General features: G+C 42.6%; 1 long non-coding RNA gene across 6 annotated transcripts in view; it reads right to left on the reverse strand.

Moving 5' to 3' along the window:
* Positions 1 to 14646, reverse strand: part of LOC148005240 (uncharacterized) — a 29864-nt gene extending 15218 nt beyond the window's left edge. The window contains exons 1-5 of one of the 6 annotated variants that reach the window (XR_015623475.1): positions 14389 to 14646; positions 13252 to 13357; positions 5690 to 5784; positions 4685 to 4785; positions 1026 to 2036 (exon numbers count right to left, since the gene is read on the reverse strand). This is a non-coding gene — a long non-coding RNA (uncharacterized LOC148005240). Of the gene's footprint in view, positions 1 to 1025; positions 2037 to 4684; positions 4786 to 5689; positions 5785 to 13251; positions 13358 to 13501; positions 13615 to 14182 lie in introns of those variants that run through there. The other 5 variants (XR_015623474.1, XR_015623473.1, XR_015623476.1 and 2 more) reach the window with 5 other exon arrangements.
* Between the last annotated feature and the right edge of the window lie 9028 nt (positions 14647 to 23674).

Raw genomic sequence — 23674 nt, forward strand, 5'->3', positions numbered from 1 at the left:
CACCCTCTAAGATAATAATTTTAAATGGAATCCAACAGGCTCTAACAAGAATTCCCTACTCAAATCTCTGTCAGAACTCAGTCTGCACAGTGTCACTCACTCTAGATCTGACATGTTCCCTTAGCCTATCCCTACCACACCAGACCAACTTGCTGCCTTTGCCTCTAGAAACAGTGAATTTATTATTGTCCTGGTGACTCCATCCCCATAAACCACCTGCATCCTCCTCACTGCTGCCAGCTTGCTATCCCCCCTCTTTCCTCACCCCATTCTCTCTCTGCTCAGTCACCAGGCAGGATTTCACTTATGGATCAAACTTCTCCCACACCCGTGCATGCCTCCTGCACGGGAGGAGCATGCTTCTGAACAGTACTGCGGCTGTTTGTTACTGGGCACATCCTTCTCTTCCGGATTTTCCATGCTCTTTGCCCATTCCCCACCTGTTGGGTTGGCCCATTCCCCACCATCTTTCCCTTCTCAATGCATTTACACAGCCCGTAGCACATTTCACTTGTGCTATTTCCATTACTACTTCTTTCTTGTGTTTGTGTCTTGCCTTTAAGGAGACCGGGTAATGAGACTAGATGCTCCTTAGAACAACATCTTTTTGTGACACATACCTTTTAGCTCCGGGGTGGCATGGCAGACACTCATTAAGTGCCACAAACTTCCTCAGACTTCATTGCAAACTGTCAGAGCTTTGTGTTTGCCAATGGAATCCACACACGCACATCTGCATCTCAAATATAGACCAGTTCTTCACAATCTCTAGCTGGAGTGAGTTGACATAACTCAGTCCTCTCTCAGTGGTGCTTGTGCTGACCTAGCCTCCCAGGAATCTTGGAGGATGAGAACCATCCCTGACTGTGCAGGGTCGGCCGAGCACAGTGCCAAGATGCTCATCCAAACTATGTAGAAGATGAAAGGGCCCAGATGCTGCTTGTGTCCGCACACCGTAAACACTCGGCGTGTGGAATTATAATTTAAGGCTTTTAGGGAACTGGTAGGCAACAATGATTTTGAAATTTAACTTAAATTCCAACCTTTATTTGAAATGTACATGAATCAGAACTAAAACATAATATTGTAACTTGGGATTTGCATTTATGGAAGATTAAGACTCGTTAAAATCAAAGTAATATAAATGAGTGATGCCGCACATCTCTTCTTTTAAATAAAATGAAATTCGAAAGACACTGACTTTGCCCACTTTCCATCCCTGTGTAAGAATCCTGAAGTGGAAATCTAAGGGTTCTTTGGAAAGTCAGTTGTGTCGGATGGTGCTTTGCTGGGGCAGACAAGTGAAGGAGTGTTTTCCTGAAGCAGACACAGGTGAGATGTTTTCACTGAATTAGATACAGGTAAAGGATGTCTACTAAAGCAAGCACATTAAAAGGACACATGATGAAGGACTCTTCACCAAAGACAGGCATGTATTGGTCTGTCTTACATTGTGTAGTTGAGCTCCATTTGTCAGGACTCCAGAGAGAGAAATGCACCAAAAACCACCTGGTAGTATGTTGCTGCTTCTGGCCGCTTCTTTGAACTCCAGCTGATTGGCAGAGTGATGTCAGCTGAGACAAACTCATATAGAGTTTCGATAAGAGAGACTGAGGGCTGCAGGTGAGTCAAGACCCGTGGAGACCATGTGATATTAACAAGGAGTCTAAATAGGACTCAGTGGACAGTGAGAGGAGATTGCTGGTGGAGCTCTCAAGTCTTCGCTGATCTTTGCTTTGTTGAGAGAGGAGAAAACTTTTCTTGGCATCCTTGCTGACTCATGCCAATTAGCCTGAGGCCTGGCTGTCTCTGCTACGTCATGCCACCACTGCTGATTTTTGTTTGCTATCCTGACACCACCGATCCCGACTGCTGGTGTATCCATGAAGTATTTGCAGGTAGATCCAGCTGCTGCCTGCTGACCTGTGAAACCGAACTGCAGATTTCCTACCAACACAGATGGGAGTTGCTCTAAAGAGCCTTTCTAAACAAGTCCACTTCCCCTTTCTTTTCTACTCCTTCTGATGTGTGGTGGGCTAGAAGGGAGGTTAGAACATTAAGAACCATTATTAAAAGAAGGATTGAGAAAAATCAAACGCTACAGAATCCTCCCAGAGACCCGTGATGCGAGCTTTCAACTTTGCTTCCTGCATGACGTGGAGTTCCTGCAGCACCTCCAGCTTCTGGAAGCACATCCCGTGTTTGCAAACGTCTTCATCACCTTACCTTGCCTGAGTCACACACTCATTCAAGTGCTGGGAGCAGGGTACGCAGCTGAGTAAGCAGGGGGTGTGGTGTGTGTGAGACTGTAGGGAAGGGTGAGGGCTGTGGTGACTGCGGCTTACAGCCTTGACTCACTAGTACAGGTGCCCCTGCTGCCCAGAGAGAAAGGGTCCGGTATGTTGTATATCATTGTGACACAAGGGGAGCCAGAAGTCCAGATATGGTTGGGACATTCGGGGGTTTCTCAATGTAAGCAACTAATTCAAAATGCAGCTAAAACACGATGGTGAGTAAATAAGAAATGCATGGGCCAAACTCCACTTCTTAATGTAAATGCTGCCTCTCAATTTCACCTTTGTTAAAAAAAAAATTAAAGCTCCTCAGTAAGTGAAGAAGTCAGGTAAGGACGACCTCTGCTGCTCTCCACACTCACCATGATCTCCTCTAAACCCCTTGTCTTTTGAAGCCCAAAATACAGTTAAGCTCAAAATCAATTACACACACTGATTTGAGAGAGCACTGGTTTGGGGTTCCTTGATGTAAAGGGTCAATTTCTATTCTGTTTTTTTTTAACTTAGTTCTAGTCTATCATGGTGGTTTTCATTTGGAAAATCTACCTTAGCGCCCCTAGCCTTCCATTTTTATCCTTAGTGAATTTGGTGTGCATAACTTCCATGTCCTCGTTCAAGTCAAGAATTAAAAGAAAATAAATTCAATTTTCCCACAACCAGTTTTCTGCTTCGTGGCTGGCCAGCATTAAACCACCTGGACTACAGGTGTCCATCAGGCACCCAACCAGTTTGTGTCTGCCTGCTAATGGTCTTCAAATCTGTGGAAAACATTATTCAACTGCCAAATGACTGTGTTGTCACCTAGGCTATCCTTCGCCTGGGTATAGCCTGTAACAAAATTCACAACTAGTTTTTTAAAATGAAAGCACACTATTGTCCAAATATTTTTCCACAAATAATTTCCCACTATTATTTGCTGAAATAATCTCAACTAAAGTATCAGGTTGCTAGTCCTGCTTCTCACAGTTCCCATAGCTCTGGTTGTTTCCTCTGTATTGTGTTTCTCTCTCTCTCTCTCTCTCTCTCTCTCTCTCTGCCTTTTGGGTTTTTTTGTTTTTGTTTTTGTTTTTGTTTTTGTTTTTTTTTTTGGCTCTCTCTGGCTTTTGGTTTTGGAAGACAGGATTTCTCTGTATATTCCTGGCTGTCTTGGAGTTCCCTCTGTAGACCAGGCTGGCCTTGAACTCAGAGATCCACCTGCCTCTGCCTCCTGAGTGCTGGGATTGATTAAAGCCACCACCAACTCCTATTGTCCTTTCTCAAAGGCAACTTCTGACCACTACTTTTATTCAGAGAGCACAGTGTGGCTGGTGTCCCTGGAGGGATGTCTTGCTGCAGCCCTGAGGGATGTCTGTTGACAGTGAGACCTGGGAAGCATTGCTGCCACTCTGAGGCTAACAGTAATCACAGGCAGGGCTTCAGAACTACGGAAAAGCCCTGGCGAGTTGTGTCAGAATGCATTTCCTTGATAAGTATTTTGGTAACTTTGAACTTATATAGGAAATTATAATTTGGTGATAAAAATCAATTTTTAATCTTAGAAATGCTGTGTAGCCCCGGAGAAAATCTAAATATTGCCAACGTTCCATTTAGAGTCCTCAGTTACCCTGAATAACCATCTCTATTGTGGTTGAGATTTAGAACAGGCCCTGGCCAGGCTCATAAAGGGCCAGATTATAAACATTTGAAGCTTGCTGTGTAGCACATATGCTTCCCTCCCCCTAGCAGTTACAAACATTTTAAAAGCTGGTGGTTTTATAAGCAAGTAGACAGTGCCCCCTCTCTTGTGTGACTGCTGTTGTTGGCACTATGAATGGTAGTAGCTTTTAGGCATCAGAACAGTCTTCAGGTATCTATCCTGTACCTGCCTTCCTGCATAAAGACAGAAGCCTACAAGCAAGTGCTAGAATACCCTCAACGCTTCAGACTGAGGAACTACAGGAGCCACACGCACACGCTTCCACAATGACTTCGCTTTTACCAAGGGTTTCTTCCACCCGTATCTTATAAGCCACAGAGGGAAGGAAACAAACACCACCCGGACTCAGGGATTCTTTACCTCTACATAGGGCAGTACAGCCTCTGCCTCAGGCACTCTTTTGTGTCACAGGGCACAGCTGTAGAAGTGCGTCCTTGCTGTATTTTTGAATGATAAACTGGAGGTATTTTAAATTGTATGCCAAAAATGTGTTCACTACACACAAAATGGACAAATCTATCGACCAATCTTCCCAGAAGAATGCGAAGGCGTTACTGTCTAAGTCAGGTACTTCTTCTGTGCAACCTTTTCTTTGTGTACGTTTGGCAATCCCAGATCTGCTTTTTCCACTCTGTTCCAGAGAGGGTCATTTTAAAGACTGTTTAATCAGTACACCCATCTCCCTCATTCTTACCTTCATCTTGCCAAAAGTTTCTGGTGCCGGTGGTAACTGGACTGGAGACTTTAAACGCTTCTTCGTTTTTTACTAAACTTTCATTTTCTTCTATATTTGAACTGAAAAAAAAATTAGTGGTTGTTTTTGGGGGAAAAACTATGATTTTTGCAATTACCTTCATTCTTTTAATTGTAGTTTTCTGTCATGCAGCGTTTGTGTCTAATAGGAGGTGCCATTTATTTGGGAATTCTAATTTCAATGATGTTTTTAGTTTTTTTAAAAAAAAATGCTTGGAATAAAACTTTCTCGAAGGCTTTTGACAGTGGGGTGAGAAAGAAGAAGATGAGAGGAAGTGTGGTTCCAGAATGTTCTCAACAATTTAGAAATGAGAAGTCTCTCTGGAGAGCAAAGGGGTCCTTCAGATTTAAATATAAAGTAAATTGTGGTGCCTGTAAATCCAGTGTGGCCATCGAAAATGAGCAGAACTGGACAACACTCTCCCTCACTCTGTGGGTGCTACACTCGGAAGGAGGGAGGGCAGGAGGATAGGATGAAGTAGCCGTATTCAACATAGCAGATGTGCAGGTTGGTCTCCAACTGGGGGTGGATCTCTGATGGTGTTGTGTGTCTTTGGATCCCTATCCTCTAGCTGGGCTGCCTTGTATGGCCTCTGTGGGAGAGGACTGGATTAGTTGTGGTGCAACTTGATGCGCCAGGGAGGGTTGGTACCTGGTGGGGAAGGGGGCTGGGAGGAGGGCAGGGGGCTGTGGTGATCAGGATGTGAAGTAAATAAATTAATGAATTAATGCAAAAAGATATATAACAAAAACAAACAATGACAAAAAAAAACAACCAAACAACAACAAGGACAACACATCCTTTAAAGCAAGTGCCTAATGTCCTTGTCGTTCTCTTAGTTTCTTCTCAGTGGGCTGTTGTGCACACACCTCTGCCCCCAGGTACATGTTTGGACAAGTGGGTGTTAAATCATTGACAGGCTGCTCTGGGGAACGATCTCCTTACCTAGAGATGGTTTGTAGCCAGTGGGTGGCTCACGACTGTACCACAGCTGCCTGACTCCAGAGGCTGAGGAAGGACCACTTTAGCCGGAGACCAGTCTGGATAAAAGCAAGATTCTGTCTCAAAAACTAGTGAACAACAATAAGAAAAACCCAGGGACATTTTGTAAATGTAAAGGAAATAAATTGTGGGATTTCAGACCTAGAGTCATATTTTATTGAAACGGGACAGAGGAAATATGTGGGGGTCAGATACTAATATACGCAACTCACAAATTACAATTCGCTTAACAAAACTTAAGTGTTCTTTAGAGCCTGACAACATTTCTCAGTTAAGTTTTCTCACTTCGTACAAAACTAAATGTGAGTGTTTGCTAAATATCCAATAATGGCGAATTTAAAAACTTGGAGTTTCAAATCTCGTCATGAATATACAGCCTTCGAAACAATTTTGACCTTTCCCCTCCAGCTTCCAACCTCCATTAAATTAAAAAATTCTCCAATGTTAAGTATTGGGTTTCCTGCCTTGATGTTTTAAATTTTGAAACCGTGATGTTCTTAGCGCGAAAGCCTAAGCAATAGGACACACTTCTCTAAAGCTGAAATAGTAGGAAGCGCCATTTACAGTAAAAGCAACATCACTTTTCTTAGCAGGAAGTGGTAGCAAAAATAGAACTCGGTGTGCAGGAGGGCAGAGTCCACCCAAGGGCTTCATACCGTGCTTCCAGACCCGCTCTTTCAGAGGGATGTGCTGACAGCTCAATCAAGAACCTAGGTGGGTGTGGTTTTTATTTTTCTTGAGTTCAAGGACAAGTGTCAAAGACAAATCGCCCCTTAGCTGGCATCTAGTGAGTAAGTTCCCTGTGCCCAGAGCAAGATGCCACCATTATTAGCTCACTGGGAGTGCTGTGCACTGCACTTCTGTGCTCCTTCCTCGGTGGTTCACAGGCAGGACCAGAGGGGGCCGCCCAGATGTTTTCCTTACTACAACAAACCACTATTTATCCAGAAAGGACAGATCTCATCCCGAAGGTTCACTATTCTGGCTGTGAAGAGTAGACAGCTGCTCAGAAGGCAATTACGTAGGAGAGTTTAGAAATACTTATTCACAGAGCACACCGTGTCAGACAGGAAAGAGATTTCACATCTATTTTTCCCATTGAGGAAGCATGTGTGTGTGACTTTTTACAAATTATATTGCATAACCAGCACCAAGTCAAGGACCAGAACTTTGCCTATATCCCCTGAGCCACTCTTTCTCCCATCAGCCTTGAGTCTCCCATCAGACTTTCTCCCTTCAGTCTTAAGTGACTTGAAAGCAGTCACTTCCTGACTTCCACCAGCACAGGGCCGTCTGTTTGGAACTATCTCTTCGCACTGATGTGTTCCTACATCCCTTTGTGTTTGACTTCCCTTGAGGATTGCTCGGTGAGACTTAGCCATGACATGAACATGTTCCATCCCTCTAATTATATTGTGAATGTGCCTTCATTTGATGATTCTTCTGTGCGTAGTTTTGGGGGACTTTGCACCGTGAGACTCATATGAATATTCTATGAACGTTCTCCTGCATGCCCGCCCGTTAGGGGAGCTGTGTTCTGTTGGCGTTTCAGTATGGAGGAATGACTGGGCCACAGGACATGCATATGTTCAGATTTATTAGACGATGCAGCTTCTCGGCATAGTTGTGCCCCTTTACGGCCCTGCCAGCAGTGGTGAGGCTTGCTGAACACAGCTGGTGATACTTGATCCTTTCCGTCTCTTTCGTTTTAATTATTCTAAAATATGTAGAAATATACCGTTTTCACTCACATTTTCCCAATGGTTACCGAGGTGAATGTAAACACTTATTGCCACAGTTACCAGGCCTTCCCAAAGAGATGATGCAATGCAAACATAAACAATACAGTACGTATTGTCTGTGCTTTGCCCAAACTTACTCGTGTGACCACAGACCAAAGCATTAGCCTGCTGGGTTTCACTTACAGCCGGGCACGTTGGGACCGAACTTTAGACTCAGAAGACAACGCTGAGGCTGCCTGTGCAACTGTTTCTCACGGTGATCCTGGGGTATTAACTGAATCAAACATTAAATTCAATTTTTATCTGAAAAAAAAATCTGGTGGAAGGCACTGGTGTGGCAGCTGGATCCTCGTCTAGATATTTCTGCCAACCATCTCTTGGCTGACTCAAGTTACTCGCTCCCGGGGTCTTCATTCTTCACCAGTGAACTGAGAGCCTTCAGAGACCTCAACTCTACCCACAAAGCCACCCAGAATATTATCCCAATAAGAACCTTTGTATTTTGTGGCTTATCAGGAGACTTGAGTTGCCCTTCTCCTTTCCTCCCTCCCTCCCTCCCTTCCTCCTTTCCTACTTCCCTCTCTTCTCCCTCCCTCTCTTCCTCCCTCTCTCCCTCACTCTCTTACTTCCTCCCTCCTTCTCTTCCTCTTTTCCTCTTCCTCTCCCTTCCTCTCTCTCCCTCTTCTCTCCCTGTCTCCCTCCCTCTTTCCTTCCTTCTTTCCCTCCCCCTCCTTCCCTCCTTCCCTCTCCCTCCCTCTCTCTCTCACTCTCTCCCCCTCACTCTCTTACTTCCCCCTCCCTCACTTCCTCTTTCCCTCTTCCTATCCCTTCCTCTCTTTCCCTCTCTCTCTTCTCTTCTCTTCCTCCTTCCTTCCCTTCCCCCACTCCTTCTTTCCACCTCCCTTTGTCACTCCTCAATACTCTGCTTTCCCCCTCTTCCCTTCATTCCTTTTTCCTTTCCTCCCTTCCTTCCTAAACAGTGTCATTACATAAGCTGGGTTGTCCTTGAACTCATGCTCCTCTATCTCCCATCCAAGCACAGGACCCAGGTGTGTGCCACTGCAGCTGGTTTCAATATTTCTGGGGTTTTAAAAGAATGTATTACATGTTAAGAGGAAAGCTAGGTTTTCTTTATGGTGGATGACAGGGCAGTATTTTCTCAGGCTTTACTCACTGGGTCCGTTTCATCTTTTTGTTTTCCTTACCATCAACATGCATACCTACATGTTTGCAACAATAGTTCTTAAAACACATTGACATCTACGTACAACTAGACTATCACAAATTTAAAGGATGCCCTGAAAATGAACAGACTTCTTTCCTGGAATCAAATGTATTTTAAAAAGCGAAAACACTGAGAGCCAGCAAACAAGGTGTGGATAAAGAACACCCTCTTCTCTCTGCTCTTGGTCCAGTAGGGTCTTCTCTTGGCTTGCTTGCCTTTTGTACTGTGTACAGTGGGCACAATAGCCCATTGACATGATACTGAGCATGTGACTGGTGACCATGTTGCTTTAAGAAAAATCTGGAAAATGCCACCAAAGTTTATTAGTTGAAAAAAATCTAAATTTTTAAAATATAAGTCTGTGTAAAATTAATAAAATTTATAAATATGTCATTCCTGAAATGTAAATTCTCAAGTAGTTCATAAGGCTTTTTCTAGAAAATAAAAGATTATAGCGAATCTATTACTCATATGTATAAAAATTATCTCTTTTGGGGCCATTCTTACGGACACAGCCTTATCTCCAAAATGAAGCTTCTAATTTAACTGGTGGATTGAAAAAGGATGATTTTAAAGAAAACCTGCTATAAAATAAACACAAGGTAGTGGGGTTGTATCAAGGTAGAAAAGTCCTCTAGAAATTCTTTGCAAAATTAAGTAAATAGCGATGGGAAAAGCTAACTCAAATTTTCCACGGTGGGTTTCCTCTTACAACGTCCCAGACTTTACAAGTACATCTTAAAGGGTGGAAGCTGAACAAAGGAAGGGGGGTTTCAGGCCACAAGAAAAATTAATAAGGATTAGGAATGTTCTATACTTGGTTCAAAACTGCATTTTTTTATTTTTTAATTTTTGTCTTTAACTAATGCTAAGTTACAGTGTGAGGCTCATGTGAGTCGCTCCTCTGCGCTGGCTCCGTTATCCAGGATTACTGGTATTAAATGCTGAATTAGCATTAGAGGGCTGCTATTGTTTATAAATTAATTTTTCCAGTTTCTACGAATTCTGTGAATTTAAACACCATGTAATCTTCTTCTTACTCTCAAGGGGTACACGGTGTTACCATGAGACTATGGCCCTAAGCTGCAGACTTAGGAAAATGGGGTTTGCTCTCAGGTGGTCATGTGACCTTAGATCAGTCACTCAGCCTTCGCTGGCTGTCTTCTCCCCCATTTTGTATCAATTATAACAGTTCACACTTACCTTTGCTCCCTCCAAATCCTCCATATGCCCCTCCTCACTCTCCTTCAAATTCACACTGTTTTTAATCGTTATTATAGGCATATATTAATTCACATACACAGATATAGTCCTGAGTGTAAGTTAAGTCCATACAGTGTTACTTGTATATTTTCGGAGCTCACAATTTGGCACTGAAAAAAAAATCAGTTGATGTGGTCTTCCCACTCCCAGCATTCCTCAGCTGTCTACAGGTTTTTGTGTAGGACTGAGGCCTCATGGGCTTCTCCCCATCATGGAATGTTCACGGATGTCACTTTTGTTCAGCTTACATTTAGTCATTCAGGAAACTGACCTGCTTTTAAAAAGGAGGGATTGAGAGGTTAGAGGGATAGCTCAGTGGTTAAGAGCACTGACTGTTCTTCCAGAGGTCGTGAGTTCAATTCCCAGCAACCACATGGTGGCTCACAACCATCTGTAATGGAATCTGATGCTCTTCTCTGGTGTGTCTGAAGACAGTGACAGTGTACTTATATACATAAAATAAATAAATCTTTAAAAACATTTTTAAAAGGTATTGGACGATAGGCTATCTGAGGTCTTTTCTAATTCCAATATTAGGACCCTTCTTTGGTTTCATACTGAGAACTTTCTCTTTACAACATGCCCCTGCTCCAGACTCTACCCTTCCTCTACCAATTTTATGTTAAGATTTACCATTTGAGGGCTAGGTAGCACCTAGTCAGTAAACAGCTTGTTCTGCAAGCATGCAGACCAAAATGTGATCCCAGAACACACATAAAATTCCTGATCACAGTGGTGGTGTGTACTTGTAACTCTAGTGCTACAGATGTGGACAAGGACAGCTCCTTGCAGCTGACTGACCAACCAGCCTAGGCTAAGGAGTGAGCTGACCAATAAGAGACTCTGTCTCAAAGCGGGCAGGTGGCATTGCTGAAAATGACATCCATGGGTGCCTTTGGTCTCCAGCAAACTTACACACACACACACACACACACACACACACACACACACACACTCGACTCCCTGCAACCACTCTCCCCCACCAAAAATGAAGTCTTCCAAACCCCGCTCAAACCATCTGATCGTAAAAGCAAATTTATAGCTTTTGCATTCTGGTGGGATGCTGGAACTCTAACATGCGACATCAAAAGTCAGCTCATCAGGGTTTTGGTATTGTTTGCTCAGTTCACACCATGACATGGCTTCCTTTTCAGGTTGGACTTTCTGTGTGATGCTCTCTGGGTACACATGCCATCTGAACACCAAGCAGTCGCAGTGGGGAAAAAAGGGCACGTGGTGGTTCAACCAAAGCAGAAGTGTCAGGCCCGAGTCTCACTCTCTTGGGTGACCGGGGTGAGTGAAGATGGTGAAGGGGGCTTTTTGCCTAAGCTCACAGATAGGCCGAGTTATTGCTACTGCTTGAGAGATGCTGATGCTGAACTGATGAAGGCAATCCAGCCATCCAGGACGCCTCTCTGTGTTGTGCATGGCTTTTATCCACTACTGGCTCCTTGAATGGCAAGGGCCAGGTCTTGTTTACCTTTTATCCTCATGTCAAACCATCACTGTCCTTTGAAATGAGAAGAAATATTTGTTCAGGAAATATTGAGGGATGGAAGCTATGGAGGTGTGGTTTTTGAGACCTACTGCCACACTTAAGCCAAGGCCACGCTCTTCCAGCAGCCCTTCCCAGGCCAGAGGTTCTAGGACCCAGCTGTTTCCACCCATGGATGACTCCTTGAAATCAGTCTTTACTGTGAACTCCCCATAGGGTTGACGGGGATTTTGTTGGTCCCCTTAGGACTCGTGGTCATGTTCTTCCTCCTACATTGGCTTCCAAGACTGGAAGCATCTCCATCTTTCCAAGCTTGCTCCCTTTCCCTTCATCGTCTACAGGTTTTATCCCTCCCAGAATGCATCGTACGCTACAGTTGTGTCTTAGCACGCATGTCCTGGACTCTCCACTGATGTAACTATGGCTTCAGTTCATAGGAAACTCATCTGGCACCAAGGACCCTCTCTGGGCGGCAGGCAGAGCACACAAGATTCCTGGCACAGGGAGGTGACTCCACTGGCAAAAAGTTCTAAAGAGGAAGGGGATAGTGTCGTTGCTATGATTCAGGATTTGGTGTCATAGATGGGTGACAATTATGCCTGGGAGAACAGTGAATTAAGCTTGCTGATAATAGATCGACTTAAAGCCTGCTGAAGGACAGTGGGGAGCTAAAAGCATGTAACGAGCCCAGTGGGCATCTTCAGCCGTATAGAGAGACATCTTTGTCTTCTCAGTGGGGAAGGAGAAAAAGACTGAAAACTAGTCAGGATTTGCTGAGCTTCATGGGTGATGGAATGCCTAGGGGACACAGGTCTAGTTTTGGGGAACCACACGTCTGACCTATGGGGTGTGTCTGACCATACCAGCTGCACAGAATCCTCTGAACCTCCACTTTATGTAGGGAAGAGAAACTACCTGTCTCTACTAAGAGCTAGAATTCTCCCCATGGGGAAGGCCCTTTGGGGTCTTCATGGCATGGCAGCAGGGGCCTCTGCCCCCACCATCTGGCTGCCATGTTGGTAAACAATATGACCCTTATCTTTGCTGGGCCCCTGAATAGAGGAAACAGACACATCCAGAAGTTTTCTGTCTGTCAGCACCTACCAGTAGAAGCTCAGAAAATACAGATGGAGTTGAACTTTTAGACTTGGGCAAAAGGACCAACATCTGGTAGGTAAGGAGAAGCTTATAGACTAGACAGGTCCCTGGGCAAGCACCTCAAACATATATATATATATATATATATATATATATATATATATATATATCCTTTTTATTTAGCAGACATGTGTCTTTCTATTCTAATCAAGAAAGAGGAACAATAATGTCTGTATTCATGTGATATGGACAATGACATAGGACATACATTGGCAATTTTATCTCAGGGCACTTTAATCTCTGTCGTAGCCCTAGGAGGTATGGGCCTTCAGCACTGTGCCTGGTGAGTTTCTTTGCCCTGTAAAGTTAAGACTTTCCACACTTAGGGATACTGCTCAAGTCCTAATCTCAGGGGCCAGGTCCAGTTTGCATGTGTAAGAAACCCGTCTGTACTCTCTGGGCTTGAAGAGACTGTGATTTTTGTTCTGTGAGGTCAACGGTACATAAAAGCATAGTGGAGTTCAGGGCAAGCCCTGCTTGAATTTCAATGCAGACTCCTGTGATTCTGAAAAGTATCTGAGTCTTCTACAGTAGAGATGCCTTTCTGGGAAAATCCAGGCAGAAAGACCTAGAGAGATGGCTCAGTAGTTAAGGACATTTGTCGCTCTTTCAAAGGACCCACCTTTGGTTCCTCAGTATCCAACATCTGGAAGCTCACAACTGCTTGTAACTCCAGCTCCAAGAGACTCCAGCACCCTCTCCTGGCCTTCACGGGTACCCAGGCATACCTAAGTGAAAACAAAGACAAAAGAAATCTTGCTGAGCACTCCGGAGGCAGAGGCAGGCAGATCTCTTGTGAGTTCTATGCAGACTGTTTTAGAGAGTGAGATCTTGTCTCTCAAAACCAACAGAATCAGACAAACCATCCAGACCTGTAGAGAGGATAAGTGGAGGGAGGAATTGAAGTCAGAGGAGACTTATAAATAGTACAAGTTGCCAGAACTGTGTGTTAAGCACCGGGAATCCTGAAATCCGGGCTGCTCCTGAAGTTTCAAGCAGCAGTTGGATCTCATGGGATAGGGTGACCCATGGCCATCAAGGACTTACACAACATGGGACTCCAAAAAGAACTTGCTGTTCTTGTTCAGCTCTGTGGCGTGTGCAGAGTTCACAGGGTCCCAGCACCCATTCCTTCTCACTATGTTAAGCCTTTGAGGCAGAGCCAGTCTTCCCCCCTGACACTCCATCAGGGACTGAGAATGGGGGAACCCTGGGCTGACTACTAGTCCCAGCATGAAGTCCATCAAGTACACATTCAGTGACTGCTCAGTGTCTACTGCCCCAGGCCTGCTCCCTGCCCACTTCCCTTTCTGTGTCTTGGCCTAAGGGCTGTCCATGCCAGGGCCTGCTTCTTTTCTCCATTTTCTTGGCATCTCTAGCTTCCTTCAGTCAGGACTCCCCACCTTCCTACCTTCCGATGAATACTCAATTCCCAGATGTGGTGTTTAACTCAGTAATGATAAAATTCTGTTTTGGAGCCAAAAGCCTTTCTGGCCTACTTGCTCCAAGACCAGTTGAACATTCTTTCACAGAGGTCCTTAGGGATCGCTCACCAAACAAGTCTACCGGTCCAGTAGATCAGTAACCTCAGAATTCTTCATTAGTGTCTTTTCTCAAAATGGCAGCGCCAGCTAGGGCTTGAATCCTTGGAAGGTGCTTCCCCGGTTAGTTCAAAGTTAAAAGCCTCCATGTTATTATTTAGAAGGATCTGTCAGTCTTTCCTTCTGCAACAACTTCGAAAGCGTTTCCTTTCACTTACATTCAGTGAACGCTGATTCAGAGAGAGATTTGGCTCCCGTTTAATCCTCTTCTTTTAGCCCTGCCCACTTGATTTAGTCTTTTTCTGGTTGCTTTTTATTAAGCTATATTCAAGTTCAGAAGGCTAAGAGAATTTTCTTTTTTAAAGAGAAAGCTTGCCTACCAGCCAGTTTTATATTTTTTCCCCAAGCACTCAAAGGTCTAATCTTTTTCCCACTTAAAATGAGAAAGAGTTTAGTAAGAAATTGACTTGCCGTTTGGAAAGGAAGGGAGCTTCAGGAAGCTCTAATCTCAGCGACAGTTTAACAAACCAATCAGACTCCTTGGACATCTACATATGCAACAGGACCCTTCCTTGCCAGCCCTCAGGGTAGGAAGCCTCTGAAGCAGCCGGTGTGAGCCCCTCCATTTGCCCTGAGTTTGCTCTCCAGCACCTGGAAGATCTAGGGTCCTTGCAATACATTCCCTTCCCTTCGGAAGCAGAACGAAATTTGGTGCCGGTTGCCTTTGAAATATTTGCTCCAGTTGTAGAGTCATTGCAGTTCCAAAATCCTTTAATAGTTACAGAAATCCCTTGATATTCATAGTTTTAATTTTTTTCTTTTCTTTCTTCCTTTCGTGCTTTTTTCTTTCTTTTTCTTTTTAACTTTTGGGACAGGAAACCAGTGACATACATTTCTTGTTGGCTCCGTAGAGACCTTGCTTCAGAGAATGTAGCACAGGGAGTTCTATAGCTCTGCTTCTTTGTTGCTTACCAATAGGTGCTCATGCTAAGTACATCCTAACAGCCTACAGCCAAGTTAAGAATACTCATCCTTAGCCCTGTTCCAGGTCTTTTGACATGTGGTGGCTGACAATTTGCATTTCTATTAAGTTCTCAGGTAAGAGTGTCACTGCTGGCCTGCTTTCTTCCCCACAACATTGGGGTCTCCAGTTGAGAAAAGGGAAAGGTCTGATGCCCTTGGTAACTTATCTCTCGTGCTGTGGGTTTTTTCCTATCTATGCAAACAAACTTAATAGGGAAAGTTAAAGACCGATGTATTTGAAGAGCCGTCATTAGTCAGATACTGAGACTGAGGTTTCTAACAGAAGTATCACATTCTACCTTGGTTTTATCGGCAACCCACTGTTTATAAAATAAAAACTGAAGCTGGATGACAAAAGCTACAGTGAAAATTCTTTAATTGTATCATAAGTAACTGAGTTTCATGGAGTTTCTTTTTTTGAAATCCATGAAAGTGGGGCTAATAAAATGTACTTTAAAGGCTGTTAAGGGGGGAACTAAAGTGTGTGTGTGTGTGTGTGTGTGTGTGTGTGTGTGTGTGTGTGTGTGTGTGTTGAAAGACCCCCGGAGCGGGGAGACCCTCACTTTAGTCTCGGAATGACTCAACCCCCCAAGAACTCACGTGAGACTGTCCTTGCTGTAATCACAGGAGGTTTATTGATAGGAACCAGTGCACTGGGGTCAAGACTCATATCCCACACAAGAGTAGAGGAGTTTGACCCTGAGTAGCTGAGAGAAGAGGTATTTAAAGGAAGAAACCACAACCCAAGGGGATAGGGATGGCGTCATTAGAAAATGTGGAGAATACCAGTGAAAAATCACAAGGGGAAGCTTCTTGTTTCTCAAGATTGTAATCTTATGGTCACCTAGTTCCTGGGAGAAGCTTTCTGTTATCTTACTAGACGGGATCATGTACTTAAGGGCCTAACTTACACCCTTTCACCTAGTTCCATACAGAGAGCAGGCTCAAGAAATGTGACCTTTTACCTACTTATTGGCAGGCAGAGAGCAGGGTCTGGAATTTGAGGTATTTAGGTCTTCTTAGGGGTGAGATAGCATTTTAGCATTTCTAAACTTCTGACTTCTTGGCTGCATTTTTTCATTCTTTCAGTGTGTGTGTATGTTTGTGTTTGTGTGTCTGTGTGTGTATGTTTGTGTCTGTGTGTGTATGTTTGTGTCTGTGTGTGTGTGTGTGGTGTGTGGTTTGTGTATGTGTGTGTGGGTTATGTGTGTTGTGTATGTGTATGTTTGTGTGTATGTGTGTGTGTGGTGTGGTGTGTGTGTGTGTGGTGTGTGTGTGGTTTGTGTGTGTGTGTGTGTGTGTGTGTGTGTGTGTGTACTATCCATCAGCAGATGATCAAGAAATAAGAAATTTTCAATTTCAGTTCTTTACATTTTAACACTTTTAATTATTTATGGACATAAAGCAGTTTTTTTCTCTTATGGTATAAAGTCGGAGAAACAGAAGGGAAGTTACAAAATTATTAAATGTGGGATTATCCCTTTAAATATGCAAGAATTAAAATTGAGGATTTAAATTTTTTACAAAATAAAAATTAGACCAGAGGAAAATATATTCAAATTATGTGTGCTATTTAGACTATTTTGATAAATTCATTCTTTCTTCTTTCTTTTTCCCAAACAAGATCACATTGTGTTGCCCAGACTGGCTTCAAAATCCTGGGTTAAAGAGATGCTCCTGCCTCAGCTTCCCCAAGTAGCTGGGATTACAGGCACATTCTAACATGTCTGACTACTTAAACTTTTACCTGACAATTTTCTCAACGCCATGTTGCATTAGTAAGAGAACATGTTGCATGCTAGGTACTGAGCTAAACATCTCATGTATTACTGTGTCACTTTATCTTAATGACAATCTGTGGGGCTATTTATCCCGAGACTTATGGATATTTGTTTATCGATATCTCTTTGTACCTATGTTAAGAGGTTCATGTAAGCAAGGGCTTCATTTTTCACACTGCCGTAGCCCAGATGTTTAGATGCAAGCTTGCATGTAGTAGGTATTTGAAGTGTGTTGACACGTTAGTGAACCAGTGCAAGAAAACCTTCAGGAGTTAGGCGATGAACCCACCCTCTTGGCTGATATTAAAACCTGGGTGCTTAGACCTAAGTCATCTATCTTCTGTCTGCTAATGTACACTGTGAAGATGGACTTTTCTGAACTCTTTAAGAGATATCTAGGTTGTGTATAATTGTCTTTGTTAAGCCTCAAATGGTAAGAACAGTGGTATAATACCAGAAAGCACCTGACAAAAAGCTGCTTGTGTAATTGAAAAAGGAGGTATATGCGTGTGAGAGAACTCAGTGAATAGAGATTTTCTCATCCTAGTCTGAGGACCTGAGTTCACTTCTCAGAGGATGGCCATGGCAGAAGGAGAGAAATGACTCCCGCAAGTCCTTCTCTGATTACTGCATGCGCTCTGTGGCATTTGAGTGCATGTATACACACTCACACACACACACACACACACACACACACACACACACACACACACACACCCCTCTACATACATACAGACACACAGAGAAAGAGAGAGGAATGTATTTTTAAAAATAAAGTTATAGTTTAGATTTTAGGACCAAATGAATTAGTCCGATAGCTATCTATGTGTGATCTTCACGTAGAGATCCACTATAAAGATCCACTGAACACTCCCATTCAGAGTTTGGTTGACTCCAACCATCATCTACCCACAAGGTTATGGAAATGCAATAATCCTGAGCCTCAGTACTCGTCCATCATGTTCTGAATATGCATCGAAGAAAGGTGCAGTGGGAAGCCACATGGCAGCACCAACATTTTTCATCTTCAACTGGGTTTAAGTCCCATGTCACCCACCAGGGGGAAATGTCTTATAATACAAGATTTCTCATGCCAGAATTCTTAGAAATATATCATCTTCTTTTTAATGGACACATTCCTGTGTCTCTCTATTTGCTTTTTAGGAGAAGGCTTTTGATTTGTTGATTACTAGCTGCTAAGTAAACACCATGGACGTCTCCTCACTAACTTGCAGATGGGTGATTTCTAATACATGGGCTTCAGATTAAGTGAGTCTGTCTCCTAATGTCTAGTGATCTTTTTAAATCCAGTGGTCCCTTCCTTCTACAATACCAACAGTCTAGATGGTTAGGTTTATACTTCAAGATGTCAGCCAATAGTTATCATGTGACTACTTCTTGCCCAAAGATAATTGATGTCATGCCATCTCAAATATCGAAACAGTCTCATTGGGGGAATATAAATGCCTTCTTTCTCCCCACTTATAGTTCCTTCGCCCTGCTACTTCTATGTAGGGTGTGGTAGCTATCACTTTGAAGTCTAGACAGGATCCAACAGGATTCTCAGTACCTTGACCATGACAGAACACGACAGAAGGAGCACAGGTTCTTCAGCACAGAGTAACCTGCCTTGTGCATTTACCATAAGAAAGAAATAAACTTATTTTTTATTTGAGCAACTATTTGATTTATGCTCCCATTATAGAAATGATCTGGAACCATTTTAATAGCAGAAAGAGAAACATGAGAGTTCACAGAACCCCTCCCCTAAATGGGTTTTTAAAAATCACTTTTGGTAAGTGGTTCACTCAGAGAGACAAATGAACCCAGTAACTAATGTGTGTCATTTCTACTGCACTGATGGTCACCGGAAATCAAAAGTAAGCCTGACTTTCCTGGTTGCTACCTTGGTGGAACAAATCACGGTGGATTCTACAGGGGGACAAATCTTGTGGATCCTTTGTAATGTGAAAGGGTCCTTGTTATGCTCATAAATGGAAAATTGAATTCACAGAGCCACCATGAACAAAGAAACAACACGATATGGTGAAGCTAAAGTAAATGAAGCCAAAGCTCATTCTGTCCCCTTTCGTGGCTGTGACATCCTCTGCTTCCCTGGCATGTAATCTCACCCCTTCTATCTTCCTTCTGAACGTTTGGGCTTTACCCAGGTCCAAGCCTGCTCACATATACAGGCATATACATTATTGGGTAGAGTATGCATATGAAGGAGACCATGAGGTTTCCTTTTCTCTGAGTCTGGCTTACCTCACCTTCTAGATCCATCTGCAACTTTTACAGTTTTGGAATATATATATATATATATATATATATATATGTATATATACACATATATACATATATATATATCTTCTTCAGAACTTCAAATTGTGAAAATCACAATATGTCAAGATCTTTAGCCAAGAGGAAATTTACAAGACTGGACAATGTTACAATTTGAATGGTTGGTTTGGTTGCCTTCCTTAAAAGTGAGTATACGCCAAGGCTCCTCACGAAGCTCACAGTGATCATGGTCGATAGCTACCTACATCGTTTTTGGAAGAGATCACTCTCAGACAAATTGAGAATTAAAGCAGAGTCATAGTGGTGACTTAGCACCGTGAAAATGTGCCTGGATAACGTTTCCATGGTGTACTTTTTTGTATTCCTCTAAGATAGAACACTGAACATCTGTTACTAGAAATAAGGATCTTAGGAAGCTGATTCTTCTATGTCTTCCATCAAGTATACAGCGGACAGTAGGAACAGACTTCTCAAGCAGGATTATACTATGTACAGTAATTGAGCACATGTCCCATGACTTGCCCCCTCCTTGCAACGGCCTTTGATTCCCCAGTCACTCATGCACAGAGCTCTATCCCCAGAAGAGCCAGTTACTCTCCTGCTTGGTGCTCTGTGGCTTGAGCAGCTGTCCAGGGTACTTAAATAAAATTAATTATTCTAAATCCTAAAATTATATAGTTCCCTCACTCCCTTTTAGAGAAACTGAGAATACCTCTATGATAATTCAGTTCGCCTTTCATTTTTAACAAGGCTCTGAAGTCCTGCACAATAAGCGATTAGTAGACTTACTTGTATTTTCCCATGAAGACCACGTTAGATAGCACGACACTCTGAGAAGTGCACGGTGGCACTTTGCTCATGGTACAGAAAAGCCATGGTTAAACATGATGTCTCTATATATTATAATCTCAAACACACACCCACTGTAAAATTGCTCCTCTGCGTCCCTAGAATGTGGTCTTCCACTCGGTTAAAATACATCTCACATCAGAAAGGCTCAGCCTCGCAGAGACAGCCCTCTTCAGGTGATGGTCAACCTCTTTCCGACATGGAATTTAATCTAGCTCCTCTGTGCTTCATCGGTCCATCCTTTTGGAGAGCCATTTGACTCTGTGTGGACTCTATCTGTGTCTCAGATAATAGAGTAAAATCAGCTTCTCTCGCCGAATTGTCAATGGTGAGCATTGTAACTGCTTTGCTCAAAACTGCACCCTCGACTTAAAAGATACACAAGTATAAAGGACTTTTGCTTCACATCCCTATCTCTCTCTCTCCCTCTCTCTCTCTCTCCCTCCCTCTCTCTCTCTCTCTCTCTCTCTCTCTCTCTCTCTCTCTCTCTCCTTCTTTCGTTCCAGGTGCTGACATAAAGCCTGGGACTTTAGAAACCCTAAACAAAACACTCATTTCTGAGCATTCCATAAAAAGGAAATGCTAAGAATAACACTGATATCTATGTATTCATGAGTTGGTAATAAAGCAATCTAGACCTGTGATTGGGAGTCACTCTTTGGGAACTCGCAAGGAGGAATTTCAAACATCTTATTTAATTATTCTAATAATTAACCAATAATCAACTATTAAACCTTCAGTTCTTGGAGTGTGGGCCTGGTGAAAAAAACTCTTATAATATAAATGTATTTGCCACTTTCAATTGTGGGAAATCACACTCCCACCAAAGCAATGAGATAAACATGCTGTGGGCTTGGTAGGAATTAGGGCAAACGAGTCAATGGTACTTCTGCACACTGTCACTTTTCTCATGTGATACCACTCACCTTGCTAAAGAAGTCACTGATAAATTGAGGATATTTAGCCTTTAGCATTTGACACACATTTAAAATGAAGAAAAAGTTTCTCTTATATTCAAAGATAATGATGGACCATATTTATTTGTGAATAACAATATTTAAGCTTTCAAATGAAAATTCAGACCTTGGGAAGCTTCCTGTCCATGTAAACATTTGACAGCTTCTCAGTGCTTACTGATAAGGCTGGTAAAGATATTTTAAATATGGTTTTGCTAGTTTTTCGTATTGAGCAATAGAATATGTCAATATTTAGAAGAGTACATAACCGAATTAGTCCAAGGTTTTTTTTTTGTTTTTTTTTTTCCCGGAGCTGAGGACTGAACCCAGGACCTTGTGCTTGCTAGGCAAGTGCTCTACCACTGAGCTAAATCCCCAACCCCAGTCCAAGTTTTTAAAATAATCAGTGTATAGATGTACAAAATTATGCATTGATGAAAATATGACCAACCATATGTGTGGATTTTAATGACCATGATATTTTAAAAGTTTCTTAGTATGATTATGGATGCCATGTCATAACTAACTTTTAAGACATTATTCTGTTAATGTTGGAGAGATGTTCCCACAGTTAAGAGCACTCACTGCTCTTGCAGGGGACCCAGCTTTGGATTCTAGCACCCACATGGCAGGTGACATCACTTCCAGGGGAACCAGTGCCCTCTTCTGGCTTCTTCAAGTACTACGCACCTAATTGGCACACACGTATGCAGAAATTACACAAACATATAGGATAAAAATAAATTAATCTTTTATAAAAAACAATAAAACTTTTGAATTTTTGTGTAGTAGCTAAGAGGAATACATACTTACCTGACAAGACTCTAAAATTTAACATTGCTGCCTACTTATGTAACTGCGTGACCTAGAACTTCTCTAATACAACCGGAACAACATTTTATAGCAGAGTGAAAACCGAAGGGATGGAAGCATCTAAAGTTTTCTATTAAGCCAGACATTAAAGAGAACCCAAATATTAAGAAATATCAAACCCTTCTATTTCTTATTTCATGTAAAACTTATTTCTCCTTAAAATGTTTTGTTACAGAACTGGTTTGCCATCAATAATTTAGATGAACTAGTAAATTTCTGCATATGTTTTAGATTTTAATGCAAAAAGTATTGATAAATGGAATGAAAATAATCCAAACTATTGGTATCCAAGAGTTAAAGGGGACTTTGGGATACAAATGTCTATGAGTACTGAGGCATGCTCCAACGAGTGTTGGCAGCTTGGTGGATATTGAGACTGGAAGATGTCTCACGGTCAGCAAAAGGTTAAGGATGCATGGTGATCTGAGGCACATCTCTGGCTCTGGAAGAAAATGGGCTTCCAGGTCTGTACCATTAAATGGTAGTTATGTGAACGTACTCCAGAGCCCTGAGGAGCTAAGACCATTGTGTACTATGCACAGGCTTCTCTGTAAAGGACAGAGGCTGCTGCCCTCTGATGTGTGTTAGAAGATGCTGTCTAAATAGGGCTTGGAACCATCTGAATAGAGCAAACTCTCCCAGGAAAAGCTGCATGTACTAGAGTTTTTAGAAAACCTGCCTAGAATGCTTACTTAGAAGTGGATCGGGACAATGGTGTCTCTGGCCACTGTCCTCTCTGGCTCCTTACTAGCACGCTGTGTTAATAAGCTCTGTCTCCCTTCTACATTGCAGCCCGTTGGTCTCATTTGAATTGTTGCAGCAGAGGTGACAAGGACCAGGGAAACAAAGGGAATCCTGACAAAGATCTTGGTCATAACAGTTACCTTAGTCTTATGGATTAAATTAAACAGATTTGAAGTAAAATTCAGATAGCCTTGTCTCCAGTCCTAGGTGGTAGACTATCTGTTACCTGAATTGTACTTCTAATTTGTGTATTTATTCCTTTCACGCCTGTAGACTTCCTATATACGACCAATACCTGAAACTTACTGTCTTTTGAATAAAAACAGAACTTCAAGCTTCTTCAAAAGGGCTCCTGACTTTAAGAAGCACTTGAAATGTTTTTATCCGGTATCTTCTTTGACTTTGTTTTCAAGCATCTCATAGACTTTAGGATAAATAATTGTTTAGATGTGTCAACATTCATAAATAGGATGTGTGAATATTTCATAACTTGTCTGGGTAATCACCAAGACAGTTCCCATCTCTATGGCGGAGATCTTGAAAGACAGCAGAGATTCTTTGCCTGGGAGTGACCACTTTTCCAGAGTAATTAACATGGATCCAGCACTGGGTACTCTGTGATGACAATCCTTTGAAAACGGTGTGACTGCATTTACAGATAAAGGAGCTGACACCTGGAATAAATGAAGTCATCCTGTCTATGCTGTTACATAGTCTCATCTGCTTTAATCCCAGCCCCCAGCCCCAAACCACACATACACACAAGTCACTTGATTTACTTGGGATACTTTTGTTAGTTTGTTTCTTAACAGATATACTTCTGCTAGTATATCAGCTTGCTGAGGACAAAGCACCTAGAGCACTTGTCCTTCACCACTCACTCAGAGTGCAGTAAAGTCAAGATCTACTGTCACAGATACACTACAGTCCCAATTAAGGTGCTTAAAGCAAACACATCATCATCACCAAAGGCC

Source organism: Rattus norvegicus, chromosome 6 (assembly GCF_021556685.1).
Source record: "Rattus norvegicus strain SHRSP/BbbUtx chromosome 6, alternate assembly SHRSP_T2T, whole genome shotgun sequence".
Classification (NCBI taxonomy): Eukaryota; Metazoa; Chordata; class Mammalia; order Rodentia; family Muridae; genus Rattus; species Rattus norvegicus.